At 39.6% G+C, this 25,121-nt stretch overlaps 1 protein-coding gene and 1 non-coding gene across 6 annotated transcripts in view; one reads left to right on the forward strand and one right to left on the reverse strand.

Moving 5' to 3' along the window:
* Window positions 1–25,121, forward strand: part of DENND1A (DENN domain containing 1A) — a 615,092-nt gene that overhangs the window by 459,371 nt on the left and 130,600 nt on the right. The window lies entirely within an intron of this gene.
* Window positions 3,745–3,889, reverse strand: LOC111765361 (small nucleolar RNA SNORA8). Its single transcript, XR_002797736.2, has one exon. It is a non-coding gene; the product is annotated as a small nucleolar RNA SNORA8 (small nucleolar RNA).

Raw genomic sequence — 25,121 nt, forward strand, 5'->3', positions numbered from 1 at the left:
GGCAGAGACAGAAAGTAAGCAGAGTTGCCAAAAGGTGCATAAAGTGCAATAGCAGAAAGGCAGGACTAACCACTTCGACCTGGGTATTGAGGGAATGCTTTCCAGAGAAGGGTGTAGCTAGAATGGGTCCTTAAGGGGGAATACTAGTTCCCTAGGAACAGGGGCCAGGAAGTAGTTGTGCTAAGGCATGGGGCTCGAAACTACATATTATGGCCAGGTATTGTAAATCATTGTGTGGCTGGAGCATAGACAGGGAAGAGTGTGGCCAAGGTGAAGTGGAGGCGTGATCAGCTTCCCGTCCATGAAAGACCTTAAGGTTCACTAAAGGGTTTTAGCACTAATACCATAAACCAATACTTCCAGAACACTGTTCCTTGAAATATTAGATCCACATGATGTTGATATGTTTCCTTTGATCAAATAAAATTTGGAATTGCCGCATATCCCATACTCTAACTCTTTTTTGGGAGATTTACAATGCATATTATTGAAGCCCTGCAGTAAAGAAATCTGCTTAACATTAACTCAGCACTTTTCCAAACCCTTTTTCCCCACAAAAATACCTATTAACATTCCATGCAGCTAGTACTCCTCACTATACAATTTGGGAAACACTGCTGTTGATAATGTTTGATGGTGAATTTTTCTTGCTCTAAGACCATGGAATTTGAATATCAGCTGTGTTCATTTTATGCCAGTCTCATTACTATGAACCTCGGTAAAAGAAAAGCATTTTCTTTTACAGAGCATTTCTGGGTCTGACTAGACAGAGGTTTTGACCAACAGGTAATCGTGAGACATAGAACCCAACCATCACTTGGCTTTCCCAGCTCCCCCCACAGCTGCCACTTGATTCCATTTTTGTCCAGAAACTTGATTGATTTGATCAATGCCTCAGATGTTTGCAACAGAGGCGATATTACACAAGGAAATAGTTAACACGAGTGATAAAGCAGCTGAGACTCAAGAGGGCAGAGAAGTAATTCAGAGATGACATTACCCAAGTCCAGGGACCAGGTTGCCTGACTAAAGCTGGAACCACAGTAGGTCTGTCCAGTGGGTACTTGAGGCCTGGAGGAGGTGAACTACTGCCAGACAACCTGCCCAGGCAGAGAGGGAATGGGGAAATACTCAACTCCTCCCATCCCTCCACCTCTTCATTTCTCACAGGAGCCTTGCATGGGTCAAACTGAGCAGGAAGCCCAGGTCAGCCAGCCAGCAGAGCTCAGCATCCCTGCTGTAAAGAGAAGGGCAAAAGAGTGAGGAGTGGGCCTGAGGTCAAAAAGGCTCTGAACCAGCACTTCCAGATCCCAGACATTCAGTCTGTTTAGTGATTCCCTCCTCCTCCCCAGGCAAATAATAAACAACATGGTTAGCTCTAGTTAGACCTAGTGCCAACTTGGAATCTGCCTTGTCTTAGCTATGTGACTCTGGGAAAATCACTATACCTTTCTGAACCTTATTTCCTCAGCTATAAAAATAGAGAAAAGAACCTCTACTGAAATGATACCTTCACGGGGCTTCCTTGACATATGTCTTCCTCTCTTATAATGAAATAAGAACAAGGTTTTTACAGCTTTGTGGGCCTAGCCTGAAGGTAACAAGAGTGTCAGAAACCCACCTATGTTGATTGACTACCCCAAACTTCAGTGAATTTGCTGAAGTTGTACTAGCTAACAGTTATCTAATAGATGTCTCATTTCTTAATATATACTCTACCTGGTGTGCAGGGATGGAGAAAGCTTGTAAAATGTACAGTGAAATAGCCAAGTGTTGGAGAAGTACTCAAGCATAATGTACGAAGCACTTTAGTGCAGGCTAAAGAAAATTGAGATTCCAGGAGAGGTGCCATTTAGGAGCTGTGAAACCTCAGTGATCACCCCCTCCCTAGGTCACAGGTTTTTCATTTGTTAAGTGGGACTGAAAATTCCATCCTAGTAAAATTGTTTTTAAGAATTAGATGAGATTGCAGATACAAAGTTCTCGTTCTCTGTTATTCTTTCCTGTTCTCCACAACAAACTATGGAGGACGCTTCCCTTTTTAAAAAATGAATGCCCAGCTCACCAGCAGTCTCATTCCACAGAGGTGTGGCAAGATTATGGAAAAGCCTGAAGCAGAGGTCATTTGGTTTGGTTTGATGCTGGTCCACATTAGCGATGTGGCAGGTCTCCACTCTCATTCTGCTCCCATCAGTCACGCTCATTGTCATTATTCATAAGCCATTTGCTTGAGACTCTGCCCATATTCCTGTTGAGATTTATTTTACCCTCATCTTTTTCATAACATTAAAAATTATCTGCAGGTTTTGCAGTTGTCCTGAACAAGTCGATTCCCAACTTAAAAGGTCACTATCTATTCTCTGAACTTTTATAGTGAGTTGATTAATTTTATTCTGAGCTGGTGACTTTTGCAAAAGAAGTATGGGAGGGGAAAACTGACATTTATTGACCCCCAGCTTCTTTCCCTTTATTTATATTTTTTTAGTTAAATGTGCATGACCTTATCCCAATTTGATAGATGAAGAATTTAACCAGAGAGAGTTGAAATAACTTAATTGAACAAATATTTACTAAGACTCGACTCTACCAGACACTGTTCTGGGTCCTTGGAGACACAGCCATGAACAAATTGAAGTCCCAGCCTTCAAATCTCTTGCATTCTAAAGGTAAGAAACAGATAGTAAACAAAGTTGAAAGTTAATATATAATGTGTCAGGTAGTAAATGTGCAGAAAAGGAAGCTGAGAGAGAAGATAGAGAGGGCTTCATGGTGAGAGTGGGTATGGTAAGAAATCCGGAACTGGGAGTCAGTTCTGTCTAGAGCTCACTGTTTTCCCCCTGGTCCCATGCTGCTTCTGATCCTCTTTGGTGATGGTTTCCAGCATCTAGTGGGAAACATGAACTCTAGCATTTTGATCCCTAGACTGTTGTTGAGAATTCAGTGTGCCAGGATGGTGACTTTGCATTCCTGGGATACAGAAAACATTTTTGCTGCACTCCCTGATGTCAGCAGCATGCAGTGATTTTCTCCCTCTGGTTTCTCAAGCACATTTAGTCTTCAGGCAGAAAGCATCTTGTCAGCTTGAACTCAAGCGCTAGGGCCAGGGAGACCAGTCTGTCCTGGAAGAAGGTCTGTGTGATGACTGGGCTCAAAGGAACTCATCAAAAAGTGATGCTGTGGGTAGTAGCCTGTGTGTAATCTTATCTGTTTTCTGATTTTGTTTTTTAGCTGCTAAATTTATTTTATTTCCTCCACAGAAAACACTAGAGAAACTTTGAACCAAAAATATATTGTGATTTTCTACAGTATAAGGAGTATTTTTATTATGTGTATCATATAAGTTAATACATTTTTTATGTGTGGAATTCAACATGTGATCATTCCACTGTTTAATTATCAAGGTCAACTTAGTTCCTCTGAATCTTAAAAAAAGAATTATCTTCAAGATAGCCCTTTTAAAAAGAATCCATAACTGTTTCCAGTCAGCTTTGTCATTATTCTTTTATATGGGCTTCTTTTCATCTCCACTTGTATGTGGACAAATTGATATATGCTTCAGAAACTCCCCACATATTTACTAGAATTCTTGGATCCTAATTTCTTCAAGTTATTCACTTTAGGTCCTTTAGAATCAGAATTGGTGGATCTGCATGGTTCAAAATTTTGGACAACCTAGCAAAACCAAAGAATTTGTTCTTACTGATAATTATACCAATCTGGACAGTATTGGAAAGACTATGGAAATACTGTATCAATAGAAATACCAGGTTTAACATGCACAAAGCCAATAAAACCAACAATACCAGATACTGAATTTCAATAGCACTGTCTTTTGAACACCCCAGCAGGAAAAAAATGCTGAGTGCAGATATCGATACCATGCAGTGCAATCTGTTTTCTGATTTTTAAGATTCAATTAGTCAGTTTAATTCTATGAAAAGATACTCTGCACCTATTTTGTACCAGGCCCAGTGGTAGGGTGGGAGAAAAGAGATGGCTCAGATATGGAACTGGCCCAGTAGAGCCTGTCAAATAGATTCCAAATATGGTGCTGCCACTTTTCTAACTGTGTAATCCTGGAGCAACTTAATTCACTCCTTTCTGCTTCAGTTTCCTCATCTGTAAAATGGGGAGAATAAATGTAATCTGCCTCATAAGATTGTTGTAAGGATTAAGTGAGATGATACAGATATAGTGCCCAGCGTGTACAAAGAACTTAGTAATATAAATTTTTTAAAATATGTAAAAATAACATGGGTTTGTAGCTGGGTGTTCTATCCAATAAGTAAACAGTGAAGTAGAGATGAAGTTTTGTTTTTCAAAGTAAAGACAGTATACATGTTTTAATGAAAAGTATGGTAATAATTCTCATCAAGACACTGTTTACAAAGAAATTTGGGCATTCAATCTGTATTAGTCAGCCAAAGGGGTGCTGATGTAAAATACCAGAAAGCTATTGTCTTTTACAAAGGATATTTATTTGGGGTAGAAGTTTACAGTCACAGGGCCATAAAGCTTAAGTTACTTCCCGCACCAACGTCTGTTGCCATGTGGTTAGAGCAAGATAATGGCCTGTCTCTGCAACAGTTCAGTCTTCCTCTTCCTCCTAAGACTCCAGGGGTCCCAGCTCCTTCCGATCTCAGTTGTAGGCTGGCATAAGGCTTTGTCTCTCTCCCCAGGACTCAATTCTTTCTGGGCTCAGCTGCTCTAGTCTTTCCACATGGTTAGCTCTAAACAATCAGGCTCTCTCCTCCTGGGACCTCTGCCGTGTCTGTGGAGCCGTCTCTTCCTCTGTATCTGCATCTGCATTCTCCTTCCCTGTGTATTTACTTCCTGGGTATCCAGCATCAAAACTCCAATTCTTTCCTCTCCAGTGTCTTCCTACTGCCTTGGCAGAATCAAAGCCTTAATCATAATTTAACCAAGTAAACGTGAAACCTCTGAATCTAATATAGTCTAATGTCCCCAGAGGAACAGACCAGTTTACAAACAATCCAGTTTCTATTTTGGAATTCATAAATAATATCAAACTGCTACACAATCTTTACAGTATTTCCTACCAGATAGGTGTCATTATCCAATATCACTTAAGCATTTTTATTGTAAAATAAAACACAGATAAAGAAACATCTTAAGCAAATGAATAACTTAATGAAATATAAAACCAACACAGCCCAGAACAAGAAATAGAGTTTTAATCTCCACCCCAGAAAACTTTTGCATCACAGCTCCTTCCCATCCACCGTAAGTAACCACTGTCCTTACTTTCTTGTTTTGTTTCATAGTTTTATCACCCAAATGTTTATCCCTAGATACTACAGTATAATCTTGGCCATTTAAAATAAATGATATGACTTTTTAATTTTCTTATAAACTACAGGTTCCTCCTCCATGCCTTTTGTTTTTGTTTGTTGAAGAACCTAAGCTGTTTGACTTATAGAGTTTTCCGATATCAGTTTTTGTTGTTTTTATAGTGATGGTACAGTTTACCATGTTCCTCTGTCCTCTCTATTTCCTGCTAATTGGTCATTGGATTCAGAGTCTGGATAGACTCAGGTTCAATCCATTTGTCAAGACTGTAGCAGTCACATCAGGTCTGGTTGTGTCTCTTTTAGTGATCTTAGTAGCCATTGGTGCTTAATGCCAATATCTGTTCATGTACTGGGTGTTTCAAAATGGTGATATTCCAAGTTTGTTATTTATTTTGCAATTTCTGGATTGAATATTTTTATAAAAAGATACTTTTCTTTATCTAATATTTAATTACCCAATGATACAGTTTATATGTCACAGGCAGGATAAATGCTTGATTCTTTGCTTTTATTTACCAATTTTTAATATGGTTCCCTATCATTTTCCAGAATGATATTTCTTTTTTTCCTGATATTATCATGAACATGAGGATATAAGCATATTTGATAAGTCTTGTCTGTTAAAATTATTATCATTATTGAAGCTCAGACTATCTCAACTTTGGTCTCTAAGAACTTCTTCAAGATGGTGCCTGAGTACTTTTTTAACATGACCATGGTAGTCTTTGCTAGCTCTCTTGCTATCTGATATTACAAGATGTTGCAGGTGCATCTTACACATTTCTTACCCCAAACCTGGAATCAGCCATTTCTTCAGGAAGGGCTGGTTTCTAGTGAGAAATGATATTTCAAGACCAAAACATAGGTGCTAAAGATACTCACTGCTACTGAGTTGGTCATTGTTTCTTAGTCTTTTCAGTGGGCAGAGCTAAGAGACATATACTTATGCTATATATACATATACAAACACCTTGTGAGTTCAAATTGGTAAATCCAATTGAAATTCCAAACTATAGAGCTTTCACCCAACTTTTCTCTATTATATTTGTATTTCCTTTTTCCATGCCAAGAATTCTGGTTCTCCAGGGCACAGGGAATATTAGAATTGGAGAATCCCATAATTGTTCATTTATTTTTACACTCATTCTTAGAAAGCAGTATAACTACTACTACCAGCATAATTGCAGAAAACCCATTCTCTCCACACTTTTGACTAGTTGAATTATATTTACATCACTAGAACATACAACCATTACACACTGTGCTCTCTCCCTCTCAACCCTCCTTTGGTCTTCAGGCAATTCTGTATGTTACCAACTCCCCCTAATGGTGTGGTCTCTCCAGTCATTTTGGCTGTCTGAAGCTTACTGCTAGTAGATTCCTCAGGAAGGCTCATGGAAACAATATTCTCTCAGTTCTTAAATGTTCGTAATAGTATTTATGTGCCCTTTATACATGGAAGTCAGTTTTGTTGGGTATATCCTTGGCTCATGCTTTCTTTCCTGAGTATCTTAAATGTGTTACTCCATTTTCTTTTTGGCAAAAAGTGTTGCTTCCAAAGCCTAATGATAATCTTGATTTTCTTTCCCTAACTAGTCACATGTTCTCTTTTACTAGTTGCCCAAGGGATTTATTTTTCTCTTGCTTTAAAGTCCAGTGATTTTACTAGACTGTATTAAGTGGTCATTCACTTTGGGTCTGTAGTTGCAGATTTGCTAAGTGCTCTTTCAATATATTTGAAACATACAGTTTCAAATCCTTTTTTTTTTTTTTAATTTCAAGAATGTTTTCTTCAGTTTTAGGTTTTAACATCAGTTCTGTTCCCTTTGTTTTTCTTCAGGTATTCTAGTTATTGATATATTCAATCTTATTTGCCTATCTTCAGTGTTTTTCCCTTTCTTTCAAATTTCTTTCATCTTTCTTTTTCTCCTTTTTTAAACATTTTATTATTTTATTGAGATATTGTCCCTCTTCATTTTTTATTTTTAAAGTCTTCCTCCTTTCTTTAGTTTTCCTTAATATATTATCTGTTAACCTGATTTGCTCAAATATTCTAATTTAGGTTTCATTTCTGAAAAGAATTTTTCTTTTCTTTCTAATTTCTGAGTGCTGTTCCCTCATTTTTAATTTTTTAAACTCAGATATATCTTCTTCTATATCTTGTGTTTTCGGTTCATTTTGACACGGTAGCTTGCAGTTTTCGTCTGTTTTGTGAGCATGTCTTTCTGACCTGCTTTCATTGTCTATGAGAATGTTATTCTCATTATTCTTTTTTCTTATAGTAACTTTGTATAGGATTTGACATCAGTGCTTTGGTGTTATTCATTTTTGTGAAACTCATTTTCCTGAACTTTAGAATGAGATGGGGTTTAGGAAAGCTTTTCTAACTTAACAGAGCTGACCCTTCTGTTGTTTTGTTAGTGTGCAAAAATTTAGCCACTACTTTCTAAGCTTTCCTGGCTGTGTTCCCCTCCCCTACTTTGCTCTAGACTTTCTTTTTCCCACCTCTTCCTTGTTTCTGCCTTGCTCAATCTTGATTCCTCTATCAGGAGTTTCTCTCCAGTGTGGATCCCTGTTATGGAAGGGAGTCCTGGTGCATTCCCTCAAGAGTTTATAAGGGTGAGCCTGCTCCAGCCCCTTCAGTCCTTACTATTGTCCCTTGCACTGCTTGCTATTGCAGAAGCTAAAACCTTTCCAGGTTTACCTCTTGTTCTCAAATTGGCCCACCAAGCTTTCTAGCAAGTCCCTGTTCACTGTTTTGAGGTTTGCTCGTTCTCAGATCTGTCGGTGTAAATGCTGACACCAAGAAGGTCTGTTGATGTCTTGCACTCACTCATTTTCATTTTGGGATTCATTGTCACCTAGATTTGTTATTAATGTTGCACATGGGTTTAAAGTTTTGCTGTCTAATCCCTCTGCCTTTATTATGTGGGGATTGAAGAGAAAACTATCCTATCACTGCTGACAAATTCACAGAATCCCCCTTTTCCATTTTCCATTTCTGGAGGTCAGATATCTTTTAAAAGGGTAGTAAGTGGCAGGGCCAAGAGCAGAACCCCCTTTCCACTAGACAATTGTCCTCCTATTGACCTCAGTGATAATCATAACTCCTTATGTAGGAATGAGCTTTTTGTAAAAAGCCTTTCTATATTGGCTTCTGTGTGTGTAAGAGAGAGAGAAAGAGAGGTGGTGCAAGGCTTCCCTGTCTCTTCATTCAATAGATGAAATGTGGTTACTTTGGTAAAGTCACACAGATCACTTATGACCAAGCTGGAGTAGAAGTTCCATCCAAGACTCTTATTATTAATGTTTTACTTTTTAGTAGCCATGTCTTATTAATCTTATCAGATGTAAGAAACAGCAGGGAGCACTTCAGACATGGAGTGGGAAGGAGCCTGAGTTTAATTTTCAGCTCCAACAATGTACTAGTATGTGCTTTGGGCAGGTTAAACTCTGTGCAGTTCGTCTAACTAGGTTTACAGGGCAGTAGGGAAGGGATGTCAGATTTGTTGAGTACCTTCAGCTAACCACATCATGTATATGTTACCATGTGTTATCCCATTTAACAGCTGAATCATGTCTTCCCTGTTCTACTTCCCTGGTTATATAGGATTTACTAAGTAGAGTTAATTATAGCTGTCTTTACATAGTTTTATTCCAACTCATCCAATTATGCAACAAATATTAAGTGCCAATTTGTGCTAGGTTTCATTGTGGGTGCTGGGGATACAGCAGTGAGCAAGGCAGAGTCCCTGCCCTCCTGGAATTTACAGTCTAATGGAGGAAGACAAGTAGTGAATATGAACAAAAAAGTGGGGAGCGGATGTGGCTCAAGCAGTTAAGTACCTGCCTCCCACATAAGAGGTCCTGGGTTTGGTTTCTGATGCTTCCTGAAAAAAAAAAAAGAAAAACCAACTCAGGGAAATCAATGTGGCTCAGTGTTTGAGTGCCAGTTTTCCACAAGTGAGGTCTTGGGTTCAATCCCCAGCCCCCAGTACAAGAAAGGAAGAAAAGGACGGGGAAGGGGAAGGGGAAGGGAAAGGGGAGAGGAGGGAGAGGGAGAAGGAAAGGGAAAGGGAAGGGAGGAGATTATTTCAGCTAGTGACAAATGCTATTACTAAAAGCAGATATTACTAAAAGCTATTCTGAACCCACAGCTTCTCTAAATAAAATTTTTTTTTAAATAGAAAATACTGTAAGGATAGAGAATGACAGGGTTGGAGGGTAGTGGGGTGGTGCATTTTTACTACTCCTTTCTGAGAAGGTAGCATTTGAGAACTAACAGGTTTATAGATATCTCGGGTAAGAGCATTCTAGGCAGAACCAACAGCAGGTATAGAGGCCCAAGGTAGGAATGACTTTGGTTTGTTTGAGGAACACAAAGAAAAGCAGTGTGACTTTAGCAGAGTGAGCACAGAGAAGAGGAACAGGAGTTGAAGTCCGAGAGGGAACCAGGGACCAGATCGTGAAGTGCCTTGTGGGCTCATGAAAAGAGTTTGGATTTTATTTAAGTACAGTGAAAATGCAGAGGAGCAACTTTAAGCTGAAGATTAGCATGAACTAATTTAAATTTTAAGAAGTTTGTTTTGGCTGTTGTGTGGGGAGATGGCTGTTAGGGGCACAAGAGTAGAAATTGGGGACCAGTCAAGGGGCTGCAGAGAGACCACTTTGGCCAAGTGAGATTTAGGGTATAATTTGGGGCAGAGGTGACAGGACTTACTAATGGGTAGGATGAGGGAAAGAGAAGAATCAGGATATCCTCTAGATTCTTTTCTTTTATTTCTCTCCCCTTCCCCGCCCCCAGTTGTCGCTCTCTGTGTCCATTCGCTGTGTGTTCTTCTGTGTCCGCTTGTATGCTTGTCAGCCGCACCCAGAATCTGTGTCGCATTTTGTTGCACCATCTTGTTGCGTCAGCTCTCTGTGTGTGCGGTGCTGTTCCTGGGCAGGTTGCATTTTTTTCGCTCTGGGCAGCTCACCTTACGGGGTGCACTCCTTACACATGGGGCTCCCCTGCACAGGGGACACCCCTGTGTGGCACAGCACTCCTTGCACATATCAGCACTGCACATGGGCCAAGCAGGAGGCCCGGGGTTTGAACCTTGGACCTCCCATGTGGTAGGTGGACGCCCTATCTGTTGAGCCAAATCTGCTTCCCTTTTTTTTTTTTTTTTTAAGTGTTCTATGTCCTGCATAGTCAGGACAGCTGCTTTTTTTTTTTTTTAAGATTTTATTTATTTATTTTTTATTTCTCTTCCCTTCCCAGCGCCCCCCCCCCCAGTTGTCTGCTCTCTGTGTCCATTCACTGTGTTCTTCTGTATCTGCTTATATTCTTGTCAGCAGCACTGAGAATCTGTGTCTTTTCTTGTTGTGTCGTCTTGATGCGTAACTCTGTGTGTGCAGTGCCACTCATGGGCAGGCTGCACTTTTTTCGCACTGGGCGGCTCTCCTTATGGGGCGCACTCCTTGCGCATGGGGCTCCCCTTCGTAGGGGACACCCCTGCATGGCACTGCACTCCTTGCGCGCATCAGCACTGCCTGTGGGCCAGCTCATCACATGGGTCAGGAGGCCCTGGGTTTGAACCTTGGACTTCCCATGTGGTAGGCAGACACTGTATCCGTTGAGTCAAATACACTTCCCTAGATTCTTGTGCTACTTCTAGTTTTTGTCTTTGAATCTTCTGAGAAGGCAAGGGAGAACTTTGCTCTTAAACTAATAAACACTGTAAAGCAAGTAAAAAATATAAACCACAGACTTAAGATATTTGTAACTTTAATGGCAAATGCTTGGTTTCCAGATTATGAAAAGAAATTCTATAAATCACTAAGGACTGAATTGGGGGTAAATACGAACAGACATTTCACAGAAGAGGTAATAACTTGAATGGTTCATAAAGTTATAAACATATGTTCAACTTCATTAATAATCAAGGAAACTCAGTTTAAGACCAAGGTAACATTACATTTTGCACCCATTACATTAAGACAAAAATTAAGATGTCAGATAATAATACTGGTGAATATGTGGAGCAACAACTCTTATTTTGCTGGTGAAAGTGTAAACTGGTACCACAACTTTGGAAAATAATTTGGCATTATCTTATAAAGTTGAAACCCTTGCTCATTGGAGTTAGGAGACAGGTATAAAAATGTTCTTAGCAGGAAAAAAAGGAAACAACTAAAATATGCATAGAAGGATAACAAATAAATAATCTATTCTCTTAGAAGAAAACATAGGGGAATATCTTTAGGACCTTCTGTTAGACAATGCATTCTTAGATTTTATACCAAAAGCACAAGCAACAAAAGAAAAAATAAATGGGACTTCATCAAAATTTAAAACTTTTGTTCATTAAAGGAAAAGACATACAGAATGGGAGAAAATATTTGGAAAACATATATATGATAAGGTTTAATATCCAAAATATGAAAAGAAATCCTATAGCTCAACAACAAAAAGACAAACTATCCAATTTTTAAAATGGTCAAAGGACTTGAATAACATTTCTCCTAAGAAGATACACAAATGGCCAACAAGCACATGAAAAGACTACATTAATAGCCATTAGGGAAATGAAAATCAAAACTATAATGAGATACTACAGAAGGAAGACTATTACTTAAAAAATGGAAAATAAGGGTTGGCAAGGATGCAGAGAAATAGGATCCCTTGTACATCATTGGTGGGATGTACAATGGTGCAGCCACTGTGGAAAACAGTTTGGTGGTTCCTCAGAAAGTTAAACATAGAACTACCATATGACCCAGCAATTACACTTCTAGTGAAAGTGGGAACTCACACAGATATTTGGGCACCATTGTTCTTAGTAGCATTATATACAGTCAAAAGGTAGAAGCAATCCAAGTGTCCATCAGCAGATAAATGGGATAAGCAAACTGTGGTATATTATATGCACTGAAATACTATTCAGCCTTCAGAAGGAATGAAGTTCTGATACAGGCTACAACATGGATGAAACTTAAAGATATGCTAAGTGAAATAAGCCAGCTACAAACGGACAAGTATTATATAATTTTACTTGTATGAAATGGCTAGAATAGGCAAATGCATAGAGACAGAAAGTAAATTACAGTTTACAGGGGCCTGGGAAGGATGAGGATGAAGAGTTATGCTTAAGAGGTACAGTTTGTGTTTTGAGGGTATTTAAAATGTTTTGGTAATGGATGGTGGTGATGGTGACCCAACATTGTGAATGTCATCAATAACTCTGAATTGTGTACTTGAAAGTAGTTAAAATGGGAAATCTTATGCTATATATATGTTACCATAATAAAAATTAAAAAGAAAAACAAAAGAAATAATTATATTATATTCCTGCAATGAAATATTAAACAGCCACAAAAATTAGTGAATTCTAGCTATAAGCAACAGCATGAATGAATCTTAGAAACACAATATGATACCAATTTTTGAGCCTCAATAGTAAGCAATACTAAATATTATTTAGGCCACATATTCATATATGATAAAAATATTAACAGACCTTCAGGAAATTAGAAATACAGAATTGAAGATAATAGTTTGTGGGGTCCAGGTGAAAGACCATGAGGAGACAGTGGAAGAGTGCCAAGACAATGCAAGGATGTTGATAATATCTATTTCTTTAGATAGGTGGAAGGCTCACAGACACTCATTTTATTACATAGTGCAGGTTACATATAGTCTTTCATATATAAAAATCTCATGTTAAACTCAACAGGATTATAAAATAAGTAAAGTGTTAATAATTTCCCAGTTCTTTAATTTCATAATATTATGTTTAATGCCCAGATCAGAGAGTGCAAGGCCTGGATCATTTAAGTGTATGTGTTTCAAACTTCCCAAGAACCCTGAAGTGTGTTGAGATTCTGGATTTCCACAGTGGCAGTGGGAGAAATGGGGTGGCTCAGCTTCACTGTAAGTGGGCCATCTTTGTACGTTCTTAGTAACTAGATTTACAAAAAATCCAATTCACATCCTTTAACCTTTACTTTGTTGGCCTTACTAGGAAGAAACAATTCTGAAACACAATTGGATAGATAGATTGCTCCCTGCAGCTTTGAACAGAGAATCTCAGAACGCTGATGGACCCATAGTGCCAGCATCATGTTCCCTGTTCTAATACCTGCTCAAGTGGTTGAACAACTTTCCAATTCCCAGCACTTCAGAACCCTCACAAGATGGGTACACAAAAGAAATCACAAATCACCCATCCCCAGTCCCCAAAGGTAGACAAGTCAGCTTTGCACTCTGAGAAAGTCAGGTTTCAGTGCAGTACCATTCCTCTTCTAGTCTAAAACTCAAAATGCCAAGGAAAGTAGTAGAATGTTCCTGTAGGTTCCATAGTTGTGTGTTTTGGGTGTGATAATGAGAGTGAGAGTGAGTAAGTGAGTGAATGAGTGGACCATTGAATTTTTGCCATTTTCTATTTAATCAAGATAAAAATCCTGGTGGAATCATGGTACAACACTAGAATAAGTAAAAAGCATATTCAAAATGATTTTTAAAATCTATTTTGAACACCCACTATTTATGCACTGCTGACACAGAGCTGGGCACGCTACAACCTTATAGCTAGTAAGTAGCAGAATCATGATTCAGATACATAGAACATGTGCTTTTCGTTTGGCAGGAGAAACATTCCAACAGCAGAAATTGAGAAAGCCAAAATTAAATGATTCACCATATATTACCTGTAACCCTGCATTTTCTACATAAAATATCCAAGATGTACTTATGTGCGTGATCGCTGTTTGTAAGTGCCAGCTCTGGATGAAGTCGTGACAGACTCTGTCTGCATTATTTATCCCATGGCTGAGATGCAGCTTCTTTGATTCATGCTGTGCCCTTATTGATTCATTGTTTGTTGATTAATGCGCATCAAACACTTGAAGTTATTAGACGCTGCAAGGGGATACGGGGGGAAGAATACAAGACTTAGAGTAAGACCGTTCATATCCTACTTCAGGTTCCTTATCCAGAACTTGGGGTCATTAATGCCAATTTTAGATCCAATGCCAATTGCGTTGTAAGGATTAAATGCATAATTACCATAATGTGTATAATTACCACGTTATGGATGCTCAAAAAATGTTAGTTCCCCCATATTCCTCCTCCAGTCACAACAGCCTTCTTAAAATATTAAACTCAATGTCAAACTTCTAAAACTGACTATCAGGTGATTGTTGTCTATTTCCCAATGTCAGACTAAAAATGACTGTCAAGTGAGTGAGTAGAGTGTATGGTAAGCCAATTACTTTCTGTACGGATGGGTTTTCTGTGTGTCTTTTAGCTTTTAATTCTCTTAAAAGAAGGGACTTTTATTTTAAGGGCAGTTAGGTAACTGCCATTTTCCAGGTTTCTCAATGCAGATTTCACTTGATTTTTCAAAGGGAACTATGATAAAAGACCCTGCCTCTACGCTTGAATCACATTCAGGAAGATTCCAAGCATTAATAGTACTCTAGCCAACAGTGATAAATTGAGGTAAAAGTAAAGGGTTTGACCCGAATTGAGGGACATTCTACAAAATAGCTGGCCTATACTCTTCAAAAATGTTAATGTCTTGCAACAAAGACAGGTGGAAGAACTACTGCAGATTAAAGGAGACTGAGAAACAGGACAACTGAATGCGATATATGAACCAGGATTTTTGCTAGAAAAAGGCATTATTGGGACAATTGGCAAACTGTGAATAAGGTCTGCAGATCAGATTTTTATTGTATCAATCTTAAATTTCCAGATTTTGATCATTACACTGTGATAATGTAAGGTAATATTCTTGATTTTAGGAAATAGAGTCAGTTTGCTGTAATTCCTGTTTGACAACACAAATTTGTTCCAATGCAATTGACATATTAGGGAACAACTGAGCATAATATAGATTTCACTTTTGAACTTGTACGTTGACTGTTATTTTATTTCTGCCCTTCAGGACTCCATTGTCTTCTGTCATCTGCTTTTATTGTTGCAAAGTCTGTTATCAATCCAATCATCGTTACTTTGTAGAAATCCATCTTTTCTCTGTAGGAACTTTTAAGATTTTTTCTTTAACCTTATATTCTGCAATTTCATCATGATCTATCTTGGGGTAGATTTCTTTTTATTTATCCTGCTTGGGACTCATAGTGTCAATCCAAGAATTCACGTCACTCCTTAATTCTAGAAAAATTTCAGCCATTATCTCTTCAAATATGACTTATCTGCAAAGCCTATTTTTTTTTGTTTTTGTTTTTTAATTCTGGAAACTCCTATATAAACATGTTAGAGCCCTTCTAATATATCCATGCTCTGTTCTTTCATCTTCTTTTGCTCTTGGTCTCTCTGTGCTTTTTGTACTGGTGAACTCTAAAGCATTATCTTCCAAAATAGGTCCTAGTATCCTAATTTTGTGGATTAAAATTCTTTAAAACAGGTTGGATTTTACCTTCCATGAAATAGCTAGTAAGAGATAAAGCCTGGATATGAGCCCAGGTCTGCCTAATTCTTAAGGAGTACTTTGCTATTGAGTTTGAGGTTCCTGCCTTAGTTTTCTTTCAGCATTGCAGGTGGAGTGCTGGGCATGTTTTATCAGCCAGCTCTGCTCACATGCACCTCAAAATGTTCTTTCTGAATAATTAGACTTCTTCATTTATTTTTTAAGTCCTTTCTGATGCCTACTCTGCACCATGCATTATAGCAGGTGCTTTCACATGTTATCCCATTTAATACTCCCAACATCAGATGGTAACATGTTTTAGAGATGAAGAACTGAGATTCTAAGACTTAAACAATCAGTCTCAGATCCCAACCACGTCCGTTGCAGAATCAAAGTTAGAAAGTGATCCATAGCACAAATCCGGTGTTTTTCTACCACTCTAGGACTGTCTGCTCTTGTAGCATGAGTTTTTATTTTTTTAACAAATGCATCTATCTTTTGAGGTTTCTATTCATTTATCCATTCATTGTTTTAACCACAAATAGCCCTTTTTGTGTGCCAGGTACTATGCTGGACACTGGATTGACAACAGGGAATAAGAAAGACTGAGAAGTAATGAATGCTACATAGGGGAAGTAGAAGATTATATAGGAGATACTAGAAGGATCACCCAGCTGGGAATTGGGCTCAATGAAGGCAATTTAGAGGAAGTAATGTCCCAACTGAGACTCAAGGAGTAAGTAAGAGTTAGCCAGGGAAAGAAGGGAGGGAACATCCTCTATGCAGGGGGAGTAAAATGGACAAAGGCCTGAGATGAAAGCAATAATTCAGAATATCAAATAAAGCATAAGGGAGGGTGTGGCAAGAGATATAACTTGAAAAATAGTCTTGGACCAGGTCAGGGAGGACTTTATAAACCATATCAAGAAGCTTAAAATGAATCTTGAGGTCAGTGGGACAAATTTTTAAGGGGAATGATACGAATATACAAGTATTTTTAAAAGGTAGCTATGGTAGTAAAATAAGAAGAGAAACCATTAAAAGAAAGACAAGCTTGGAGGCAGAGGCGACCTAGGAAACAGTTACCATAAAGCAGGGGAAAGATAATGGTGGCCTGGGCTAAAAAAGTGACTATGGGGAGAGCAAGAAGTAGATGGGCATTGAGAAACATAAGGGGGTAGAATCCATAGTGCTTGGTAATTGAGTGAATGGAGAGGAAGGGGAGAAGGCAAGACTGACCCAGGTGGGTAGAAGCATTCCTGTTCACTGGGATGAAGGAAGAAGAATTGGTTTTGGGGGGGAACTTTGAATATGATTCTTAGGCAACCTTGAATATGATTCTGGGAGATCAAGAGAGAGGTGTAGGATGGAGATACAGGTTTGAGAGATGTCAACATGTGGATGGTAATTAATGAACCAGGGAAAACAAGACAAAAAGCAAGCATAAAACAGAGAACATCTATATTTAAGACACTTCCAAAGCAAGAAGAACTGGCAGAAGAGTTGGAGAAGGTATATTCATAGAGATGGGACTAAAACCAGGATAACACAGTGTCACCAAGGCCAAGGGATGGGAATGCTTAATAAACAGTGTCTGATACCACTAAGAAGAGCTTAGTTAGATAAAGACAGAAACTCCCTTGTGGTTTTTGGCCACCAGAAAGTCTCTGAGATCTTGGGTAAGAGTGGTTTCAATGGAGGTATGGTAAAGGTAGAGTCTAGAAATTCCTCTGGGGCAGGGTGGCTAGTAGGAGGTAGAAGGGAAAGAATGCTGATAACCAGGTGGTAATGTAGGACTGAGGAAAGACTTGAGCGCATTGAAATGCCCATGAGAAAGAGCCTGGGAGGGCATTTGACAGAACTGGAACCTGGGAAGGAAGGAGTGTGCCAAAGGGAGATGGATGGATTGCCCTGCAGCCGAGGACAGACCATCTGCCTGGAGTATCAAGGGGGAAGGAGGCTAAAGGAGAGGGGATTTGGGTGGGGTGGCAGGAGGGAGTTTCTATCTGATGGTTTCCTTTTTTTCTGTGAAGTCAGAGCCAGAAGGTGGTGAATCTGGGGGTTGGGCAGTAGTAGGGGGCATTGAAGGCAGGGGTCAGCAGTGTGGGGAGAGTGAAGAAGGTTTGAAGAGGGAATGGTGGAGGGTACTGACTGGGTGAACCTGGCAGGTTTACATTTTTCTTTGACCTAATGCTGGAGATTTACCCATTTGTGAGGAGGAAGTGGACTTTCCACAATCTGCCTTGTTTTGTTCTGTGTTTGAAGTATATTCTTAAATTATTTTCCCCTGTGGCTCTTGTAGAGAAGGGTTACCATGCTGGCTGATTATTGTTCAGTGAGTTATTGATCAGAGAGAGAGGGAGCCAGTTAAGGCAGTCTTCTCTCTGCCCTTCTGTCTGGTGGCATTTTTCTGCCACCTACCTTAGTACACAGGTGACTGAGGCTAACTCGCTAATAGTGTTTTCTCTCTCCAAGTGTAGATGGTGAGCACATTTTTCAGGGAAGCCCTTTAAAAAGGAGGCTGGATTCTTGCTGTGTTCCTTTCTTTAGTTATCTTCCCACTTCCCCCAGTGAGGATAAAATTTAACCCAGCATGCCAGGTTGTGGCTAATACCAGGCCTTGACAGTTGGGGGAAAGAGCCCCTTCCAACATAGACCTCAGTCTGAAGAGTGCCTCTCCTACTGGTCTGGGTTCTCCTGATCCACCTTGGCAGCCTCTCTGCAGAAATAGAAGGTGTGCTTGTGCTTAGGAAAGAAAGGCTTGTCTGGTTTCAGATCTCAGTTGTGCTGCTCACTTGCAGTGTAATCTTGAATATATCTCCATTTCTGAGCCTCGGTGTTATCATCTATAAATCTGGGGGATTATACCTATTTCCCAGGGTGGTTCAGAGAACTCAGTGAACCAATGTCTTATGAAGCACCTGACACATGAGAGGTATGCAGTACCTGTGTACTCCCTGTCCTTTCTCCAGTCTCAGTTATTACCAAAAAAAGAGTAATTACCTGGCTTTCCAGGTGTAGAACAGTTTAGACTAAAATCCATCCTAGTCTTCGGCAGGGTAGCTTTTTTGTTCTGCTTCTCAGTTTCCATAATGAGAATGCATACTCATATTGCTTATATGCACATTTGATTAATAGTGCCATTAGTCAATAGGACAAAATGATAGCCCTTCAGATGCCCTCTCTGAAGACAGAACTCTCAACCATTACTGTCCAGCCTCTATCATTTGCCAATTTGAGACATTATTTGCAGGGGGATTCTTGTTGGGAAAACTGATGTAGGTCATCCATTTCTCTATCAGAAGTCAAAACCAGCAGCATGTGGGTCATATTCAACCCTCAGATGTATTTGGTTTGACAAGTGGTATTTTTAACCTTAGATTTGGGAGGTGGGGTACCACCAAATATTTGGAGACAGGGCATGCTTACTCTGTGTTTGCCCCTACTTGCTATTGTCTTACACCCTCTTCACTCATTTGTATTCCTCATTTGGATGCATGAGGGCATTTGAGTTTACAACCTTTCTTTCTATATCCATTCTAGACATTTACTCCTGAAGTAAGCCAGACCATCCCATCAAGCCCAAAGATATCATTGAAAGAGTTTTTGAATCTCATTGTGTTGGCTGAAGACATACTGTCAAGGGTATTTTTCCTTCATTTATGCAGAGGCTATTTATTGAGTGCCTACTGTGTGCAAGTATTATGTCTTATCCTCAATATTTCTGAGTTCCCTATAAAAAGCCCCGCATGAATGGCCTCCTTTAGATAGTCACCCTGGTGTGCATATATTTTTTGTCTCTAGATGCCATTCTTCTCTTAAACTGCATTTTCCGGTCATCCCTTCTATCATCATGCCACTTCTGCAGGCACAAAGGGCCTGTTCTATTGTTTTCTTAGTTGTCGGCAAGGGAATTTCAGGCCCTCTGCTGTAATCACCTCTTAGAAACTCAAGCTTCTAGCCTAAAAGGGTTCTAATAGTTATTGACTGTGATATTGATTCCAAAGAGTAGATCCATATAGTTACTGCATATATCCCATATGTTGAAATACTTCCAGGAAAGTTAATTCTAAACCCTGACTCAGAACCAATTTCTAATTTCCAAATCAAAGTATTTTTCAGAAACAGCAGAGCCCTTTGCATAGCATCACCAAACATCTCTGGCATTGAAAGCTCTTCAGCAAGGTCATCAGCTGCCACTCTTTAATTTTGAGGTGTTTTATTTTGTTTTGTTTTGTTGTATAAGCACTCTGTACCTACCAAATAACAAGTGACCCCCCTCCTGCCGCCCCCCATTCCTTGGTAACCTCCAATCTACTTTCTGTCTCTTATGAATATGCTATTTCTATATATTCCATAGAAATGAAATCATATAGCATTCATCCTTATGTGCCTCCTTATTTCACTCACCATTGTGTTTTCAAGGTTCATCCATGTTGTTCTGTATCAGAACTTCATTCCTTTTTATGGCTGAGTAATATTCCATTCTGTGTACATACCATACTTTGTTTATCCATTCATCTTTTGATGGACACTTGAATTCTTGGATTGTTTTGCCTTTTGGCTGTGTGAATAATGTTGCTGTGAACTTTGGTGAACAAGTATCTGGATCCCTTCTTTTAATTTTTTGGGGTTTATTCTAGTAGTGGAATTGCTAGGTCATATGGTAATTCTGTCTTTAAGTTTTTGCTTGTTCTCCTTTTCATTAGAAGTAGGTTAATTTATGGCATGAAATGACTTTCAGTCTCAACTGTTAATAGTACAAAAACATACTATGAAGTCTTCAACTAGTGCCCCATCAGTCTGAATCTATTCACCATACCAAATAAACAGAACAGGTTTTGTTTTTTTTTCAATTTTGATAAAATACACATAACATAAAAAATTTACCATTTTAACCATTTCAAAGTGTACAATTTAATGACATTAAGTATATTCACAATCTTGTGCAACTATTACCACTACCTAGTTCTTGTCACCTAGAACTTTCTCTTCACCCAAAACAGAAATCCTGTATCCATTAAGTAGTCATTCCAATTCCTCTCAGCCCATGGCAATGACAAATCTGCTTTCTGTCTCCATACACTATAGATTTTTGAACCAGGATGACTTGAGTTCAAATCCCTAACTCTGTAACTTACCAGCTGTGTGACCCTGAAAACAAGTTGTACCTATAAGACTTTGCTTCCACATCTTACTCCATACATGAAATAAGAGTTACCACCTTCCAAGGTTTTTGTGAGGTTTCTCAATTTCCTCAACAGAATGAGAAATATGGAGTGCTGAGCAGAGCACAGGGCATGCTGTTGGGGATTAGCATAAGCAGTCTCCTATCTGTTCTCCAACAGGTAGAGGAGTTATAATATTGTCCATCACTGTAACATAGCTGTCATAGTTTTCCAGGTTGCTATGACAAATACCACAACAGGAATTTACCATCTCACAGTTTTGAAGGCTAGAAGTCCAAAATCAAGGTATTACCAGACCATGATTTCTTCTGTAGTCTTTAGTGTTCTGGTGCTGGCTTGATCTCTCCCTCTGTCACATGGTAATATCTGTCTCCTCTGGCTTCCAGTTATTTGTCCAATTTCCTTTGCTTATTAGGACTCCAGCTGTATTGAATTATGGTCCACCCTCATTCAGTCTGGGCACACCTGAACTAATAGCATCTTCAAAGTCCCTATTTACAAATGGGTTCACGGAGGTTAGAACTTGAGCCTGTCTTTATTGGGGAATGACATAATGCCCAATGCCAACTAACAGTCCTAGCTCAGCAACTGATGTGGGAAGCTCTCTAAATGTTCAACCCTTCCATCCCTCATGAAGTCCTTCTGTTTGACTTAGTCAAGCTAACTTACCAAACGTGGTCTCCTAACCCATATATGTTAGCAATTAGATGTGGCTTCACATTAATATTTTTACCTCCATGTTTCTCACTCCCACTATAGTGAATATTAGCTTTTTGAAGGAAGAGATAGATTCTTTTTCATCTCTATATCCCTAGAACCTAGTGGGTGCTTACTGTTTGTTCAAGATTTGACTCAGAAGCTGCCCCCACCAGAGAGCTTTCTCTGACTGTCCCATGTTTCTGTAATTATTCGCTTATGGCCCCATCACCTCTAGACTTCAAGCTGCTTGCAGACAGGGACAGTGTCCAGGACCTCTCGCATCCCCAGTACAAAATATAGTATGCCTCAGTAAATGCAGGCTTGTTAAATCATTACATGAGGTTTTCACCAGCCCAGGGCCCAGAACATAGTAGGAGTGCATAGTAGGAACTCTTTAAAAGAAAATGGTTAAAATAGTAGATAATGATAATGCTGTTATCAGTATTAGAAAAAAAAAGAAAAGAAAACAAAGATGGGCACCTAGGCACCCATTTTGGCATGAAATGTGGGCATTGATTAGAAGACTATTTTAGGGAAACAAAATGGCCCTTTATTCGTTTTGGGGAGGGGAGGAGGGTTAACAAGAGAGAGTCTTTTTCAAGTGTTTGCTCCATCTTGCTGCCACTTTACTATGTGTGGCTGCTGTTGCTATGGCAATTCTTTAAGCAATTGAATAGAACAGCACTGAGTTGTTGCAAACCTGCTCTAATTGCTCCCATGCACCAGGCCTGCCCACACGACCACTCTCTGCACAGCGTTCCCTTTTTCAGAGGCATATTTTCATAAATCTCTGCGTATTGTGTAGCTCCCTTGCTCTGTGACATTGCCATCCTTGGGCAGAGGGCACAAGAAGAGGCTCTGAATGGGGGAGAGGGGTCTGCCAATTTTCTCTGTGTGAACGAGCAGTGCAGACCCCCATGTTCAAGGGGGTAGCAGGATGCAGGCACAGTAGGGCCTTGAAACCAAAGAAAACATTGTGGGGTAGGTTTATTATATGTATTTGCCATTGTTGGGCAATTTAGTCATCTTTTTAAAGCCAACCATACCATGCCTGCACCCGCCCTGCCATGAGGGCCCAGTTCATTGTGCAGTGAAAACTTCTGATTTTAACCTGAATGTGACTGGGGAAAACTGATCTAGAAGGAAATGCAAGGGAGTTAGCATGCATTCTGTTCCTCCCATGTGCCAGGTACTGTACTGGTCACTTTCCGTGTGTCTGTCACTTAATCCCCAAATACACTGGTGAGGAGAGGTATAATCCCTGATACAGATGAGGACTCTAAAGCAGAGATGTAGTGTTGGGCCTGAGGTCACAACCAGTGAGGGCATGGCTGGGATTAGACCCCAGATCTGACTGACTGTAAGCCCTGGGCTCTTTTCTCTGGGTCTTAACAGTGTCTTCCAGGAAGGAGGCCAGCCTTTGTTGACACCAGGAAGTCAGATTTCAATTGACTGGTGGCATATGACATTTTAACTCCCATGTCCTTCAACACATATAGCCCTCTTTGGAGAATTATGAAATTTAGGAATTTCTCATGAGAACAATTACATCGTAACTATAGATACAATTAAGTACTGACAATTTACCAAGCTCCAAGCTAAGTGTCATGTGTATTTCACTTTATCTTATTAAAAAACTCTATGAATTGGATAATTTCCCCATTTTACAGATGGGGAGGTCAAGGCTTAGTAAGTAACTTTCCCAAGCTCAGAACAACTGGAGGCAGCAGAGCCAAGATTCAAATCCAGCTCTGACTCCAAAGCCTCTTTTAACCACTAGCCTCCCATGGGGTTTCTTTATAACAGATTCTCCATATACATTTAAAATATTTCCTATAATATTCTTGGAAGCTTAATAGGCAGTGGAAGAATTTTCTTCCTGACAATTCCTGAGATATTTAAACTTATTATGTACTAGTACGTAAAGGCTTCAGAAATATAGCATTGGCATGCAAAGAGGCCTAAAATTTCACCTGATAAACTCATTTCTGTAAGCTCAGCATCAGAGATCAGTGTTAACAGCAAGAACCTTTACGTAATTGCTCAGTCCTGCAATGCATTAGGATGGTAGAATAGTGTTTCTATATTTGCTCTTCCTCTCTTTTTTTCTTCCTTTTTCTTTTAATATAGTTTGAATAATAAATAAAAGAGTGGGGGGAAAAAAAACAAAAAAAATTTAATACTTTGCTCATAGAAATTATATTTAAACCTACTCAAGCAGCAAGATGGGTTTTTTTTTCCCCTTAATAATTTACATTGAGCACTATGATTCATTCAGTCACACAGGTTTGACTGAATACCTGCTATGTGCCAGGTGCTACACTAGATGGTGGGGACAGAGTAGAATAACAGGAGGTTTTCAGCTGCAGGTAACAGAATATGTACTTTATTATCGATCATGGGAGGGTCAGAAGTAGGCAGTTTAGGGATTGGTTAATTGAGCAACTCACTGATCATGTCAAGTACCCTTTCTTTCATTCCGGAGTCTGCAATATCAGCCTGTTGGCTGTTCCACCAGGCAGGCTGCCCTCTTGGTCTTCAGGATAGCTGTAGCACTTGCAGATGTCACATCCTCACAATATCCAAGGGAAGCAAAATGGCTCTCTCTCCTTGGTATCTCCTGACATTCAGAAAACCTTGCCTAGAATCTCTCCTAGTGATCTCATTTGCCCTTAACCAGAATTGAGTCACATGCCCATACCTTAACCAATTACTGGTAAGGAAGTGAGACCTCTGGATTTGACTGAGACATGAGGACCTACCACCACCTATTCTGAGGATGGAATTTGAAACATTTGGCCTCACAGAGGAGGATGAGAGCATGATCAAAATGGGGATTCTATTAGGAAAGAAAGGAAGGAACGAGGATTAGATAGGTAGCCAAGAGTGGTGATTAAAAACAGATGATCCCAAGTCTCGTGTGAAGTAGATAGACAGTAAACAAGGAAATAGAGAAATGTATCATTTAAATTTTTTCATCTGAGCTGAAAGTAAACAAACAGGATTTCAGTGCCTCTGCCTATAGATGAAGTAGTCAGGGAAGTCCTCCAGGAGATGACATTTCACCTGAGAAGTAAAGGGCAAGAATCAGCCAACCATGTTAGGTTAGAACGAATGTTCCAGGCAGAGGGAAGGAGGCAGCATGGCACCCTGGAGGAACTAAAGGAAACTAGGGAATTCCAAAGGTAGCAAGAAGGTGAGTGGTACAATTAGAGAAGTAGGCAAAGCCAAACCATGCAGAGCCTTGCAGGCCATGGAAAAGGAATTTGGATTTTATTTATAAGTACAGTGCTAAGACAGTGAGGGATTTTAAAAACAGGGATGGGTCACAATTGGATTTATGTTTTGTTTTTTGAAAATCACACTGGCTAACTGGGACAGAAGCCTTAGTGAAAGGTCACTGTGATGGCCCAGGTGGCGTAGACTAGGATGGTAGCAGCGGAATGTACGGGAAGGAGCTCTTTGGAGATGGGATCCATAGGACTTGCCAGGCACTGTGCTAGGTA

This window comes from Dasypus novemcinctus, chromosome 8, assembly GCF_030445035.2.
Source record: "Dasypus novemcinctus isolate mDasNov1 chromosome 8, mDasNov1.1.hap2, whole genome shotgun sequence".
Classification (NCBI taxonomy): domain Eukaryota; kingdom Metazoa; phylum Chordata; class Mammalia; order Cingulata; family Dasypodidae; genus Dasypus; species Dasypus novemcinctus.